Here is a 17,386-nt window from a genome sequence, read left to right on the forward strand (position 1 = left end):
ATGTCTGATATTCTTAAATGAAACTAGACAACTTCTCAGGTTAAATGCTCCTTGTTTAGTCTTACAGATAAAAAGATGAGGCAGAATAGAAGACTATGACAACATTTTTTTTTTTCTTTTAAGGCATGACAGTTCAGAAATGGTCAGCAACGCAAAGTACTGCTTCCACAGATATGCAAGCAGCACATCTCCCTTGGGCAACCATATTTGTACAAGATGATTGTATTCTTCTCCTTCATCATGATCTTTGTGTCCAGATATATTCATAAAGTGCTAACAGCACCATGACAGGAGTAGCCAATCAACACTGCCCAAATGGCTTAGATGCCATCATAAAGCTAATCTGTCAAGGAGCAGGAGTCACTTCCTTTGCTTCCTTCACAAGAGCTATCAGTTCTTTTCTGTTAAATAATTTAAGTAGCACCATGCTTTTTATTTGTACTAGCACTAAGACAGAAGACAGGGCAGAAAGGTGTTGCAACCCGCTCTTATAATATCTAAGTACTCTAAGTTCTTTCCAAGCGAGAACTTGATTCATGCCTTACTCCCATTTGCTTGTTATAAGTTACATTCAAAAAGCTCCATACTGCAGCCAATGGTTGCTGGTGACAGGATACAGGACTGTGAAGACTAAGCCAAAGATAGCTGGGTCCTCATCTTTACAGCTCCAGTCATGCAGTGCCATGCAATAATGCTGAGGACCTTGTTCAAACTCCTGACTAACTGATCTCTTTTTCTCCCCACAGGACACACATTAGAGCAAGCCAAGTGCAAGGTCCCAAGCTCTCTCCTTCCCATGCAGTAATACAAAACTTATTACAGCACATCACACCGCAAAAAAAATAAAAAGACTGAACAACAATATAGGGCCATGTAAGGACATTTTCCCCACATAAATTATAGTTTTGAAACATGGAATCAAATCACTTCAGAACTTCAGTCATAGCATTCAAAAAACCATGGCAGCTACTTGTCAGTCACACCATGACTTGTCCAGGCTGGGTTTAATTATCCATGATAAAATAAGTAGTAGTTAGCCAAGTAGCATATTCATATCCAGAGTTACTGAGTCATCTGTTATTTAAGCACAAATAATTTTAAAATGAATAAAAAGGTTTATAAAGGATTTTTTAAACGCCTTTGAAAATACAGTGTAAGTTAGTATCAGTTCAAAGAGTGGCATGTATTTTTGTCCAGTTTCTTTCAGATGGGGAAGGAGAAACACCATGTCCATAAGTCATTTCCCACTAGGCATTATTCCACCAGCATTTGTGCTGCAACAGCATTTCCTAACCACAAAATTACTCAATTCATTTCATTATCAAAACATTCTACACAAATTATTCTAAGAGTATTCTTTGTTTCTTCTGGATATTAGCCCCTCTGAACTGTTCATAAGCAACTGGTTGGCTTCTTTCTCCCAGAGGTTTATTCACATCAATGAGCACTAGAATATTGCTTTGATGGTCTGAATTAAACTGAAACTATCATAAAATACAGGAGCCCAAAAACAGGTCTTGGCAAGAGAGAAGCACTCATCAAAGTGGTGCAAGCACCACAAGCTCTACATTAAGGAAACAGCCGATGAAACTGTGAAGAATTCACAAAAAAGCAATATCTGAAGGAGACCATATTTACAATAATCTAGAATATACCCCTGTGGAATACTACTTTTAATAATTGCTGGTAAAATATTGCTTAATGGGCATGTTCTGAATTGCTAGCTCAACAGTGCTGATGAAAATTAAAAAAAAGAAAAGTATTGATGCAGTTGACTATTACAGGGAATAGCAAGCAACACGCTGCGTCCATTTGCAAGCCTCTGCCTAAAAAGGATGCACTCATTTCTGAGATGTCAGTGAGCTCCCTTGTTCCCTTTAAGACCTAATGGAACTCAGGGATGCTCTACACATCACACAACTCCACAAGCAACTGAGCTTTAGAGGAGTGAAAGAAATTTTCAGACAGATCTCTGCAGAACAAGAAAAATGTTTATTTCTTTGTTTTGCTTGCTCAGAATTGCTATAAGCAGGGCATCCATCAGAAAGTTCGCTGTTATGGCAGGTAATTTAATTTTTAGCTGATTCTGTCTAAGTCAGTTCACCTCTACAAAGGTCGTCATGACATTTCAGGAGATATTTGTATTTATGGTTCAAAAATCAAATAGTTCATTAGTAGTAGCGTCCTTTTCATGCATCTTTTAATTCTACAGCACAGTTTTTCCCTATCCACTTGGGACAGACTTTCTGGAGGACAGAACGGGGAAGAGAATTACATACACACAAGACTGGGGGAAAAAAGAAATAAAAAAAACAAAAACCAGAAGTGAATTGTTATCTTCACACTTCATTAAAGTTCTGAAACAGCAACAGTTATGCTGGATTTTTGTGGATTAAGAAGTACAGGAAGGCTAAACAAGATTTCTGAAGAATTTAACTGGACAATAACCATTAAGCACTTTGTAACGATGAACCACTACTCACACTAAAGGAAAAGGTTTCCCAGTACTAAGATTTTCTGAAGTAGTGGATACGTGTCAATTCAATATTTGAATAGAAAAAAAAGCAGTCTTTTATGAAAGAGCCCTCCCCAACACGGTGTAAGCAAAACCACTTCTGATAGGTTTGCATTTGACAGTACCATGTAAAGAACTTACAGATAAGCCAGTAATCATACACAGAAAGAAGAGCTGAACTCAGCCAACTGGCAAAGGGGAATATCTGGCTATGCAGCACTCCTCAGAAAGCATCCTAAGTCCAAAAGGCACTCTTGAGTAGGTGGCCCTTATATAAGCCCAGGATGGCTTTACCCTGTGCTCATCCTTCTAGATAATGGGGAGTACAGGTGCAAACAACTTTCATGTGCTTCATAGGCCAGCCACAGATCTTCACCAGGTACTCAATCACCAGTTCAAGCCATGCAATAACAGTTCCCTTACACCAGTCCCCTAATCAGGCAGACATTGCTGCATTAAGAAAAAAATGCAAAGCTCTTCAAATCATTTTATATTTCAGATAGTATGTTCTGGCATCTGCTGCTGAGCCCTGGAAAGGGGCAACTTATTACTGACTGACAAGTTTTCATGAGATCCTACAAGTTTCAAAATTCCTGAACACTAGTGTATAGGGAACTGTTGATCACAACCTGAAACTCTGATTGACCACCTGAGGCAAGCAATGAGTCAGCTGTGGGAGCACAGGTGAAGGTAATGGCTTCACCTATCCCAGATCTCATTTAAGGGCTGACTACCACTAAGGCAGAATCTCTAGAGAAAGAGATTGTTCCTGTGGGGAGCTTATGGCAAGCCTTCAACATCGGTGAGTATTTTCCATTTATCATAGATTATCCTTCTATCACAATAATCTTTTGTATGGAACCTCTGTTTCCCTATTAACTATATAATTGTATAGCTGCACAACTAGGTATAATGGTGTGGGTGCTTCAAAACTGCTTCCTCTTGTACCTATCTCATCTAAAGTAGCATATTACAAACATCCCTACTCTGCCACAGGGCTGCTTGACCTTTAGGTAGCCACTTAGTTTGCCTGTACTACCAGCATCTTGTCAGCCTACTGGAGATTAGGTTTTCCTACTTCACAGGGCTGTGTAGTGGTCTAAGAAGTGTGCAGACAACCACAGTAGTAAAGAGTGCCCAAGTAAAACCAACTGAATAAGAGGATGCTCTCCTAGATATCAATATTAACAAGTAAGAAAATATGAATTAGTACGCAAGCCTGATGAGGGTCAGAACAGCTTCATAGTATCACAAACAGCATCACAGTGTTTCCTGTCTTCTCTCATGCTTATCCCAGATACAGCAAATGATCTGTTTCAAGGTGATAAGCAATATGTAAAGGTGAATCATTGCATTTCCACATTCAGATTCAGCACATCAAGGAGGACCTTGGGCTCTCCACAGAACAAGTGCAGTGCAGAATTTTTGGATCCAAGCCAGACCATCAAACTGAACTCCTTTCTATGCATTACTGCTATATGCATCTTCCCTCACCTCTAATTTCCAATACTCTTATATCCCTCAGGCCACATGTTTCTAGGCAGTATATTTACAAAGAACAAAGTACTAAAGTTTCAAGCTAGATTAATTAGTGCCTTCTTTCTTGAACACAAGTATGAATATATACTTTCACATAAACAAATACATCTTCTTAGCCTATCAACTTTCTTTTGGCATGAGAGCTGGTGTTTGTTACAGCACCAAAAGCACAGCCAAGGCGGTCTACTTTTAAATGCCTTTGTTCCTTCAAAATCATCCATCCATCTGCAGATTTTTTTTGAATCACAGCAACGAAGTTAAGAGCTCACATGGCAGACAACGTGTCAAAGAGTAAAACTCTGAGCAGCAAAGGACAAAGAAGAAAGTGAGTAGTAGTGCAGTGGAGCAAAAGGCCTGTGGAAGAAACACAGAGGAAAGGCAACCTGTGTTGTTTTCCCAACAAGAAAGCCACTACAGAGAGATGGGTGAGCACAGGAGCCACAGAACAGTAAGAATAGGGTAAAAGGACATATCCATGTGCGCCAAAAGCTTGTATCTAGGAAAGAAAGGAAAAGGGGGGGGGGGGAGGGGGGAATGAAGTAGGGGGAGTAAGGATGAGCTATAGACAAAAGCATTTACCAACAAGAGAACTGTACTTTCCGTCGCTAAACTTTAGAAGAAAAAAGACTGCAAAAAGCACAGGGGGAAGGTGAGAACTGCTAAGTAGAGAAGCTTAAACTGTGGGTTGAGGAATGGCAGAATGATAAAGGAAATGCATGAGAACAGGCTCAGCTGTTAGCTGAGAGAGGGGACATACTGGTCTAAAAGATCATGGCCTCTAAACAGAGAGCCTTCAATAGCTGAGGCAGCTTCAAGGCGTGCAGATAACAAACCAGACTAAATGCTTCAGAAAAAGTCAGATGTCTTTTACCCGGGATTCCCAACATAAGACTAAAGAGAAGTGTATGCAGAAGCTGCAGCATCTGAGTGGTGCTACTCTACTCTCAGAATATGGTAGAGGAAAAACAAGATTTTTGCTGTCCTGTAGCTAGAAACACTCTAAACTAAATAGCCCTTAGTAACAACAACTGAGCCTTTCAGCAGGTGCTTATGCCTCTTACATACTTATCATTATGACAGACATTACATATCTGTATGAAGCATTTTTGCATCAGTTCTTGTGTTTCAAACATAAAAGCAAAGCTTCAGAAAGCATGAAGCACAAGACTACTGAGCCAAGTATTATTCCAGCAGTTTGTCCACAGTATTGCCCACTATTTATCACTCTTCTACTCTCTGTAGTATCCAGTAGGCCGCTGATAGCTGGCAGCAAATCAGGAATGGAAAAGGACACGTGCAGACTTAATACAGACGCCTGGAATAATATTAGAGGACTGCACTGATATTTTTTTTTTTCCCACCCCTTTGTTTGTTTCAGTGCTTCGTACACTATTGCAAAGAGATAATGGGCTTTCAAGAGTGGATGTCAGAATTGCATTCATATGCTTGGCCAAATGATAGCTGTGAGTCAATGAAGCAGAGAACCATCCTGATGCAGCCTCCTGGATGCTCAGAAATCCTGTAAGCTCCAGTAATAACAGCTGCATTTCAGAGTGGCTATTATCAACAGAACTATATCAATTTATACCAAATACTGGGCAAACTGTTACGCATTCTGAGTACATCTGAGAATCGGACTGAGTCTGGTATGAGGAATAATCCACATCAGGACCTTTCACTCCTTGGCTCTGAGCCTCAGATCCTAGGCTTATGTGTTTTGTGCTTACTGAACAGCTGACATTCTCCGAGGCTTAGATTTCGAAGGCTTTACAGCAAAGTGTTAATGAGCAAGAAAAGACTCATAACCTTTGCTACCATTGATTCTAAGCAATTCATCTAATACCAGAATTGCAATACTAGCATAATACTTAGTTCCAACACAAAGCTTAAAACTTAGTTAAATTCCATATATGTTTCAGACAATCATTAAGAAAAACAAATTTTAGCTGATCTTCAGGACTTTTGTTAACTAAGAGTCAGTTCCATTTTCTCTAGGACTGAACTTCCTCAGCTCCACATAATGGAAGAATTCCACTTTCCTTACTGTTTCAGCGTTGCAGGTCTGTTAGAAACCAGCCACAATACTGCACCAAAAACATACTTTTTGGGGGCTGTTCTTTGCTGTTGGAAAGCAATTTTAGCAATTCTTCCTGCCTGACCACAACTCAGCAGACATGCATTCTTGTACCAGAAAGGATTTTTGTTTTATGATCCTTTTTGTAACCTTGGGTAGTATGATATGCTTTAAGAAGAAAGAATCTGAGGTAAAGCATTAGTTTTATACTTCCCCTGTAGAAAAAATGGGTCTGCATATGCAGGTACACGCACACCTTGTTGAAAATAGGAACTTAAGCTTTCAGGTGAAATTTACGTAGGGTGAAAGCTTTGTCTGCAGTAGACCTGTCTCATGGATTTGATACTTTTCCACAGGGCCCCCAGTGGAACACCACAAGAAGCTCCGCAAGCTATAAAGATAATATTAGTTACGGTTTGTAGCAGGCCCAAAACTTTTTTTCTCCTATTTGTTCCTCCACAGAAGTTCAATAAAGCAGTAGACATTTCAAAAACAAGAACACCAGACTTACCTTGAACGAAGGTCTCGCCCACAGGCCTCCTCACGGTGCTTCTGCAAGTAAACGCCATCTGATGCGGGCCTGCTACTCCGGCCCGGAAGCAGCCGCTCCCCTAACGGAGCTCCCACAGCACGCAGCTGTTAACACCGAATAATTACCTTTTTGTGACTCTGGTTCTGAGAAGGGCAGCGGTTGCTGCTGCTTTTGAGACCGCTGGTCAGTCTGGGCTCGTTAACCCCCCGCAGACAACGCATTTATTTAGGTAGGTACATAGTCAGAGCCCTTGAAAACTAGGCTCTAGAGTTTTGTTAGCAGCGCGTGAATCTCATGAGGTGGAGAGGAGCTGAGGAGAAACTAGTACGGAAGTCTCTCAGAAAGCGTGGAACAAAGTATCAAGGAAGTTTTGGATGTGCCTTTAGCCCAGTGCAAGGGTTTAGGCCCCCAGCAAGGTTTCCTGTTTGGGTTGTGTCTGATCTAAAGTCTGTCAGGCATGTGATCAGCTTCTGAAAGGATAACTATCTCCCACAAGCACCTACAGCAGGCAGTGCTAAAGTGAGTTAATTTTGCGGTGTTAGTACTTCATTTTCACTGAGAGGTAAATTGACTTTAGAAGCCTCAAAGCACTCTTGTAGTGCAGGCTGGTGCCGTGTTACTTAGCTCTGCTGTGGCTTCCAGGTATCTGAGAGCATTCCTCATCGTTTTTGCCTGTGCCATTCTGTGAAACAGAACTCTCTCATCTTGGATTCAAAAAGAAACGTGGCATACTCCGTCTAAACTGAGATGGACTTGGGCAAACAGAAATTAACAGTGGATAAGGTATCCTGTTTTCTTATGTCTGCAGCTGAGATGTAGGTGAGGTAAGCCTAATACACAACAACATACATTATTTATCTAGGTGTTTTGCTATATTCAGATTGAAACCTGGAAGGAGCCTATTTCCCAGTTAGTTAAGATGCAGTCAAAATATTAGAAAGCATTCTATTTTGGTAGAGAATTGGATCTTCTAAAAGAAGCTTCTGATCTTAAAATTGAGCTCGAATTTACATATAAATCTCAGATTTAGGCTTGATTTACCTAAAAGTAGAAACATCAGAAGATTGAAGAAAAGCTGTGGATAACAGCATCTTTTCTGCCTATCTTAAATTTGCAATGTTTTGGCAAAATACCTTCCTTCTTCTAAGAAAGAGTTTTGGTTATTATACTGCTTCTTATTTTCTTGGTCGCAGTTAATGGAGTTGAAACATATAAAGTTGCTGTGACAAAGTAAATGAAGTGGTTTAGAAAAGTTTGGTTTCTCCAGCTTTTTTTAGAAGTGGTAGCAATGTGTGGGGGCTCTCACTGAGGTCTTGTTTGCCTTTAAAATGCCCATGAGGATACGTCGCATGTTCTTGCAAAAGCTTTCTTTTTCAAAGTAGTTATTAACCAGAAAAGTCACTTACCTGCACAGCTTCTATTTGAACAAGAAATGCCCTGACAGCTGAAGTTTGGTGTAGATGGCTGCTAATAATAGTGATTTGAAAATGGATAGCTTTAGAGTAACCAGCTCTGGAGTAATTGTATGGTGACACTGTCACAATACTTCCTCTTTAATGTGCATTTTGTAAAGTAGTTTTCTTGCAAAAATACTTATTTCTGGGAGATGAGTTGTGTCATGTTTCTGTCCAGGTGATGTCAGAAGACTTTGTGCTGATCTATGTGGGTCCATTCCAAAAGAATGAGAGTAAATGTGACAATGACTCACTGAATTTACTATCTATACAAAATATTTGTGTATTGTTGTAGTGATTTTGTCTGAGATAGAGCTTATTTTCTGCATAGTAGCTTACTAATACAAGTCTGATAGTTGCTCAGTACCCTGAGTAATTGCTAGGGCTATGGAGTGTTCTGTGTTGGGGATCACACAAGTATTACACAATTATTTTGCTATGACCCTGAGTTGGAAATGAATAGTTTGGTATTTTTTAAAAATGTAATAAAATCCTGATGGTGTAGAAGATGCAAAGACTATTGTTATTGCCCAGAATCAGATGTTAGCCTAGAAACTCCATGACTGGCTCACAGCAAGGGCAAAAGATGCACAGTCCGAGGACTGAGCTGCGTTTAAGTATCTGTAGAATACCTAAATGAGGCACAGCTCTAGAAAAAAAAAAACAAAAACGACTGACTGTGAAAGTGCTAGTTAAGTATACTCTGTGCACTGATGTGTAAGACAGTATGGAAATCCTTTTCATGTCATGGGACTGATTCATTCTACTGTGTGGAAGAGGGATGTAGGGTGAGGCAGTGAGGCCAACAACTGGTAACTGCTGTCATTTGCAGCCTGTTTTCTCCACCATATTAAAGCTTTAAAAAGATCTTTCTGCTGGATTCATGTGAAAGTGAGACAGTGATTTATTTGATCTTCCTGCAGGCTCACTAAACCTTGAAGGTGAGCAAAAGTAGGAAAGTTGTATCAACTGCAGCAGCAGGTGCTAAACCTTGCTTAGAGGGCTATTTTGCACATAAACCACTTATTTATAGCTTTTGATTTATTCATCCATGGTCCTCTCACAACATACCAGCAACAGCCAGGATTTGTTAGGTTGCTTTGCTTTGTTATGCCCCAGATCTTACAGAGCATAACAGTAGCCTGCACAGAAGTCCCTTTTTGACTGGCACTGCAATTCTCTGGATTTAGAATACATCTGAAGGAATGACAAAGCCTCTGTGTCTGAAAAACATAAATAGTGAACCTCCAGTGCACCCTATTTCTTACCGTAGTGTTCATGTGTTCCAGAATTTTTCCTCTATTGTCTTAAATAATGCTGGCTTTTTTATATAATTAGGCCAAGTTTCCAGAGCTCTCACTTTTATGGCTGAATTGCAAACCACGCAGCTATCAGCCTGGACAAGAAAGTAGAGCTGTGCTTCTCTGCAGTGTCACTATATGTCCAAACAGCAGAATTATTTGGCTGCAGTGATCAGATTAGTGCCTAACACGCGTTTAGGTGTAACAGATCTTTGGGGCCAGCTATATGTTTAGGTTTGTTTTTGTACAGTAGATACTCAACACAGCTGGAAAAAGTATTAATCTTCTCTAACCTCTAGTTTTGTTGTGTAAAACTTTCAGAGAAAGAGAAGACCATATTAAAATTAGAATCCTGGAACCATCTCCAAGTTAATTTGGAAGAAAAAAAGACACGTAAATCATAAACAGGGTGCAAAAGTGTGTGTTAGTAGCACTGAATTTATTATGCAAATAACTGGTGGGGGAAAAAAAACAAAAACAAAAAACCAACATTGGTGCATGTTTATTTAGTAGTTGGATTTAGACTAACGATATTGGATATCTAGCGATATTGGAAGTGGAACTGTTTTTTGTTATTTTCCCAGAGTTAGGAGGAAGACGTAAGTATTACACTTGAGAAAATATCATGCCTTTAATCCCAATCTCTCCCGGATGTTCACTCAGATCATTCCTGATGAGGTTCTCTTTAGACTTGCTGTAAGGATGGTCTCTACCTTAAGGTACAGTGACTTTTTGCTTGCAGTCTTTTGATTCTTTCAGTATCCGGGCTTGTAAGTGAGAGCAAGCCACAGATTTCTAAACTAATTTTTGAGTTAATTCCTTGTGATAGTTTCTAGAAAGAAATCCAGGTTAATCATCCAGGGGTGCTTTTAATTTTGATGTTGTCTTTCACAAGATCTGTACTTAAGTAGTATCTTTTCTCCCAACAGGAGTGGGTTTACAGGGTTGTGGAATATTTCAATAAGGAAAACATGTATGTCTTTTGGCTTGCTTTCTATTTTGGTATAGTGCTCAGTTTGTTTTATTAGCCTTATAGAAAGGGTCAGTAGCAAAAAAAGGAATGAAAATGTGCATGAGTGCAGCTGAAACTGTTGAAAAATTCTTCCTAGGTGCCATAGTGCTGCTTTTCTGAACCAAATTCAATCAGAGAGGAATGAGTGAAAGAACTGCTTAGGTAATCATAAGCATTCTTTATGTTTCCTCTATGCTACTGAATAGCTATGCATAAGCCTGCTTTACTTCTGGTGTATGGAAATAATAGTGTTGCTGCAAAAATAAAAACAAACTGAGTGTTGCGCTTATTCATAGTATCTCCTGAGAAGCACTACGTGCCTGCGTGATGCTGTCAACAGAGTCCTTGCTTCCCCTTTCATTTCCAAGCAGAATTCAAGTACTGCGGAAGAGAGGGATTTGTTTTACCTTAGAGGCAACTCTACTGAATGCTAGTTGGGAGTTTTTGGGAAAACAACTTAATTATCTACCTGCTGGAATTGTGATAGTTTCCTGAAGAACCTGAATAAGCAGTGTGTCAGTGCCTACGCTTTGGGTGCAGAACTAAAAACCTATTTTTCTGCTATCTTTTTCCTAAGTCAAATTCCAGCAGATGTCTGATTTTTCAGTTCCTTTTATCAAAATTGCTTTGATCAAATGCAACCTTAGCTTTAAATCTGCTGCTCCCCTTCTGTGTTCAGATTTTCTTGTCTCCCTGTTCAGTAGTCCCTCCCTGAATCAGATGCTGTTTTGGAGGTCATTGGGCTAGAAGCATTCTTTTTTTTCTTTTTTTTCTTTTTCTTTTTCTTTTTTTTCCATTGGTTTATTGGGATTACAAATAAAGGCAGACCTTCTGGTAGTGGGAGTTAACATTTTTCCAAAGAGGTACTTGTATAGAAATGTAACCATGTACCTGAAGGCTTTTAACCCTGCAGAATACAAAGCACTTCATCCTCTCTTAAAATGTTATGTCCTGTGGGCTCCTTCCGTTTAAAGTAGCAGTCCTGAAGAATTCACCATTGCCCAACCAAAAAGCTCAGTATCCAGACTTGGCACAGCTATCTATTCTGCTGCATCAAGGAATGAGTTGGCCCACCTAAACTGTCATCCACAGAGATTTAGGGAAGAGATAAGCCAATACTATGATGGTAATGTGCAGCTTTCCTTGCTGGTATCTTCAGGACGGGGTAAATATTGAATAGGCTCAGCACCATCTTGTATTACAGATTTTGGGGCTTACTGCTGGGATGTCAAATTGTTTATTCTTCTTTGGATGTGTGTTTTATTAGAAAAGTAAGAGAGAATCCTCATTGTTTGAGGTTGAGAGTTAAGACTTTACACAACAGTAGGAACTCAAGGCTTATGAAGATGTCTGCTCTTCATTTCTTTGCCCTGAATCCATTTTTAAACAAATGGGGATGCATACTTTAAATTACCACAAGGAACCTACATCTAAATTTCTGGAAGTTCTGCTGCATTACAGACTAGGATGAATAATATACTTAAGCTTACTCTGGACTTTTCTTAAGAGATCTCTGATCTCCTTGTAAGAAATGTCTCCTAAACTTTTTGTGCTGCCTAATATCAGAAAGTAGTATCTGGAAGCATTAAATAAGATTTCGGAAAGCATAGCATAAGGATTGTTAAAAGCAGTTTAAGTAAGGTGCTACATAAGAGTTAACAGCATGAGTAATGATGTATAATGACATCAGAGTGCTTGCTGCTTGCAATGGAAAATATATAGAACTACATATAATTGTGCCCCAGATGTGGATGGGTGAAGACAGGGTGGCTAATCAGAGGTAAATGTTTCCTAAAGTCAGCACTTCATGCAGTGATACATCATTTTTTTTTTTTCCTGACATTTGCCTAATTGGTTTTAAGTCATTAGTTCCAGTGTGCTCTTTATACAGTTTTCAGCAGTGGTGCTTTACCTTGTTGTGGATGGAATCTTCTCCAGCAGAAAACTGTAAATGAATCAGAAATAGAAAACTGTAGTAAAAAGAAGTCTACGTAACTTCATATGTGCAAACATGACAGTAAGAGAATCTTAGCTTTTTCTTTAAAAAATATATTTTTGTAGAAGATATGTGGGATGCCAAGTACTGTTGAATAATAACTCTGCAACTCTCTGCAGCTGCTTCGCATTTGTTTTAGTTCCCTGTTGTTCACATGTACATAACCCCATGTGTCTGTTTGCCTGTTCTTGTGCAACAGCACTGGTGATGAATTGAAATGATAAAAATTCTTGTTTTGTAAGCTCGCAAAATGCCAGTCTGCACTCAGTGACAAGCAGGAAACATCTACCAGCTCTGCAAGGATAATGATTTACTGTGTTTTCATCCCTTTTATGTAAATTGACAGATGTGCAGTGTTTTTGTTGTGGTGGTTTTTCTTGTAAATAAGACAAGTGACTTATAGAGAGAGAGCACTAGACATTAGAAACATGCATGTTAAATGACCTTTTATTGTGCAACTAGTTCATGTCAGAAAAATATGAGGCCTCTGACAGAATTCTGGGCAACTATGTACTTCTTCAATTCTGAGGATTACTAATGTTCTCCCAGATATCTTTTTACTGTAGTAAATACTTCTTCTGTAGTTTTCTTTTAGGACTCCTTTTGAACAGATTGTATAAATCATTTGAGTTTTGCTTTTTTTTGTTATATTTGTACTCCATTTACAGCTTTCCCCTTCTCCTCTTCAAAACACAAAAGCTTAAACAATTGTACCATCTCTATTTTTTTGCATTGGTCCCCACCTAGTGACTTATAAAGTTGTTAACCAAGTCTCATGAGATAATATCAGAACTCATCTTTTACCAGGATTGGAGGGGGGTAAAAATGGTCCCTCTGGCTGCAATCTGGTGTCCCCGCTTACAGAATGATTTTGCCATGTGAAGTTCTGTATTAGCTGTGCAGGGGTCAGTGACTAAATCTCTGAACAGTCTTATATAAAAGCAGGTTTCAGTAGGTAGCTGCTTGTGGAACACAGCAAAAAAAAAAAAAAAAACAAAAACAAAAAACACGAAGTTTTGCTTTTAACTGCAGCTTTAAGCGGTTTCTTTGTCTACTATCACTGTGGATATTTGAGCACTGAACACCTACTAGTCTACATGAGATTCTTTTAAGTAGAAAAGAGCTATTAACTGACTGAGGAAGACAAGAGCAGGATTTACATACTCACCAGTTCAGGATGTTGTTGTGCTTATGTTTGAGCCTTGTAGAGGCAGATTGTAGATCTAAATTTCAGCCTGTGCCAATTCCTTTGCTGTTCTAATTTTCCCCTCATATAGTAAATGTCTTTAAAGGTACTACTGGTATATACGTATACAACAGATATAGTGTGCATGTGTAGCCAGGAAGGCTAAGGCAAGGCCTACTTGAAACAGCCAGAAAGAAGCAGATCCTAGAAGCTTGTGGTTTGCATCTGTTCAGAAATCACTGGATGTGTAAGTGACGTTTCAGAATTCACATCTCCCTCCTTATCTTTTTTTTAACCTCCCATTCTATCTCCTAGTTTTCCAATAAGTCAGTAATCAGAGGCTCCCTTGTGAGTTTTCAGCTTGTGCTCATTCTCTGACAGGTTCAATCTTTTAATGCTGTGGAGCATTGTGAGATGGGCTTTTCTCAGTCACTCTAATTTGAATTCTCTTTCAAATATTAATTAGTGATTTCAGTAGGGATTGGGATGTAGATCTCCCTGGTGAGTGCTTTGTGCCCTAGACTCTGGGAGTCGATGACTGATTAAACATGCTGTACAGTACAGTAAGTTCCTTAGAGACCTCATCAACAATTTTGAAAGTGATAGCAGCCATGTCATTCACTTGGAAACTAAGAACTTCACATTCAAATCCCACCAGGTTGAGAAAGGATCTGTAATATGGACTGCCAGCTTTCTGTCTGCTGGGAAATGGGTAGCAAGGTAGAAGTTGCCTTTATTTTGCTGTGTTTTGTGTCCCACATATTAGGGGGTGTTTAAAACTACATATCAGATGGGATTTGGTTCTCTGTTTGGGAGAAATCCTGGCCTATGTGTTGCAGTGACAGTGTTGTTTGGAAGTTTAAGAGCAGTCATTGTTTAAACACTTTGTCTTGCGTGGTAGGAGACACTAGTAGTGCCTCAGGAGTACCACTGGCATAAATAGAGTTGTTGCTTCTGAATCTGCGCATAACTGATTTCCTCCAAGTCATAAGAAGAGACTTGGTGGCAGAGGAAGGAAATTACCTGAATAGTCTTTTAAACACTTAAGATGCCCATCTCTCTTGTTTATTGTAAGAATTTTCTTTCTACCATCATGATTTTTTTTTTTTCCTCCTATACATACTACTACAAATGTTAGTTAGAAAGAAGCAGTTTCTCTGCCACCTGAATGCTTCTTTGCTTCTGCCTTAATAAATGGTGGCAAGTTAGGATGACGTGTTGCAGGGAAACAATTAGGTCAGGGCATGAACTGGTGATGGAGCACCTGGTAAAAGGGTGTGGATGGCATAGGGAGCACAGGCAAATTGCACCTGTGTTCCTTCATGTGACCAGAAGGAGAGGACTCGGGGTAGAGCCACTCTGGGCTCATTTAAGGGCCAGCTGTTGGACTTAGATTCCTTCCTGTGAAGGAGTGCTGTATGGTCAGAGATTTCCCTACACCAGTTGGGTGAGTTCCTTTCCACTTTCTGTATACGACTGTTGGTCTACCTGTGAATAATTTGTATGGTAACACCAATAACTTGAAGTGATTTTGCTTCTTTCTGAGCAGAACAGATAACAAGGGATATTATCTCAATAACTATGCAAGTGATTGATTTTAATGCTTGCTTAAATCTGTACTGATTTGTAAACCCAAACCCAAAGATTCAGTTACCAGCTGGAGTCCTAGGGTATGGGCCCTGACCTCAGTGGTTGGAGGGTCTTCCCTAGACCCAGGGCCTTTTGGGGGGAGGAATTACCTGTGCAGTTTTATTTGGTATGCTACTCCAGTTTGAACTGACTCAGCAAGGAAATATCAAGTAAGAATATGGATAACAAAGCTACTGATACTTGTTCCCAATCTAATTGTCACCTTTCAAAAAGATGTATTGCTTTTCTCTGAAAAATTGTAAAACCAAGTTGTTGTTTGGAGAACATGCCTAGTATAAAAACTAAATAAATTGAGTTGCTTGTCTGTCCAGGAGAAAGATAAGAGGTAACTCGTTTATTGGTCTAAACGAGGCAATATGATGGAGATTTCTGATAATAGAAAGCTCTGTAATCTGAAAGAAAAGGCATAATGTGATTGTAGTCTGCTTTTGATGTCCTGGTGCTTACTCTTCAAGGTCATAACTACTGTCATGTGGCAGCTGACATCTCATTATAATAGCCTGTGCTGCCCTTTCTAGCTACTATTCTTGAGAAACTGTCCTTGGTGAAGTCTGTTGTAATGTTTGGATGTCACAATAACTTCAGCCTAGGTCATCTAGCTCTTTCTGTTATTGTTTCTGAAAACATTTTACCCTTATGTATAAGATAGTATACTGTCTTCTTTTTAATTGGTATGGAATAAGGGCATGATCTTGAACTGCCTCTCTTTTTAAATGATATATAATGCTTCCTTTGGAAAGATGAGGGAGTGGGACCCAGTGGTTTTGTGTCGATCTGAAAATAGTCCCTCAGGTTGTTCCCATACAGGTAGAACAAAAGCACTTATTGGAGAGATTTCACAGTAGAAGTCCTGCTTTTACTTCTCCCTGAAGGCACTTACTGGTCACTTCATGGATGGGCTATAGAGGTATATGTACCAAAGTGTACTTTGCTTTGAATTAGGCTGAACAGAGGCTTGGCACTACTGTGTAGAGAACGTGTGAAGACCGGGGTGGAGTAATTTCTGTTATTTGTGCTGCTTTGATTGAACAAGTGTCCCTCTACTAGGCAAAGCAAACATACTTTGCATTGAGCTTGCATTCAAAGTTAGTTTCAAACACAGATGTTTCTAGAAGCAAGAAACAATTACTTATTGAATTCACTGTGATTTATTATTAACCTCTGGTACCCTTGTGACATTATTCTGCTTAGTCATGTGTGCAACCCAAATTTTAATTTCATTTGTTTAATTTTGCTCTGTACACAGACAGTATTTAGTAAATTCATTAGGATTCTTTTACACTTTACCCTCTTTATGCTTAAAAAAAAAAAGATAGATGAGTTAGTCTTTCTGAAGGAGCAATTTGTCAAGCCTCTAAGCCATTAAAAACTAGGTGCATAAATAATTTATCTACTGTAGTAGTAGGAATAATAGACATTTAGCAAATGGTAATTAAAAAAACCAAGAGATGAATCATTTGATAAGGCTATTTAATAAATTGAGTTAGTTCTCTTAAAGGTGTGTTTTAAACTTGGAGTACAAATGTATTCTTACACAAGACTTGATGAATTAGAGCTTTTTCTTTTTTAATCAACAATTTCATATGAGATGTAGCAAATTGCTGGACATAAAGGTGTATTTTTTAATACTTCATGTTTCTTGGGAAAATCATTTAAGAGAATATTTTTCAATGGAAATTACCAGCTCAATTTCTTGTACTGTGGCTAGGCTTCAAAGTAAGATATGTTAAATGAAACATTTTGTGTTTCTTAGTAAGTAACTTAATGCAAAAAAAATGCAGTGTAACTGTTGAGCCAAGCTACTCTTTATAAAATAGGATTATTCATTTGCCGTATGTACAAATATGTAAAGGAAATAATTTTATTTGTATGCCTATAGACACATAATGTTAAACTTCAGAACACACTGAGCCAGATTCAGACCCAGCATGACTTATGCAACATTGTGCATTACTGAGAAAAGACAGTTCCCTGTAGCAATAATCTAAGCGTGGATGATGAACTCAAATCTTGTAGTGCTACATGTACATATGTACATGAGGGGCTGTTGTCATCTTTGAAGGGCTGTACAGCAACTTACCCACACCAAATATGTTACAGGATTATATCTCTACTCTCTTTGCCTTG

The 17,386-nt window shown here is 39.0% G+C and overlaps 1 long non-coding RNA gene across 1 annotated transcript in view; it reads left to right on the top strand.

Moving 5' to 3' along the window:
- The first annotated feature begins 3,274 nt into the window (after window positions 1-3,274).
- The window catches only part of LOC140251871 (uncharacterized), a 71,321-nt gene continuing 57,209 nt past the window's right edge, over window positions 3,275-17,386 (top strand). Inside the window, exons 1-2 of the long non-coding RNA XR_011903482.1 lie at window positions 3,275-3,317; window positions 5,433-6,889. This is a non-coding gene — a long non-coding RNA (uncharacterized lncRNA). The remainder of the gene's footprint in view (window positions 3,318-5,432; window positions 6,890-17,386) is intronic.

Source organism: Excalfactoria chinensis, chromosome 4 (genome assembly GCF_039878825.1).
Source record: "Excalfactoria chinensis isolate bCotChi1 chromosome 4, bCotChi1.hap2, whole genome shotgun sequence".
NCBI classification, from domain to species: domain Eukaryota; kingdom Metazoa; phylum Chordata; class Aves; order Galliformes; family Phasianidae; genus Excalfactoria; species Excalfactoria chinensis.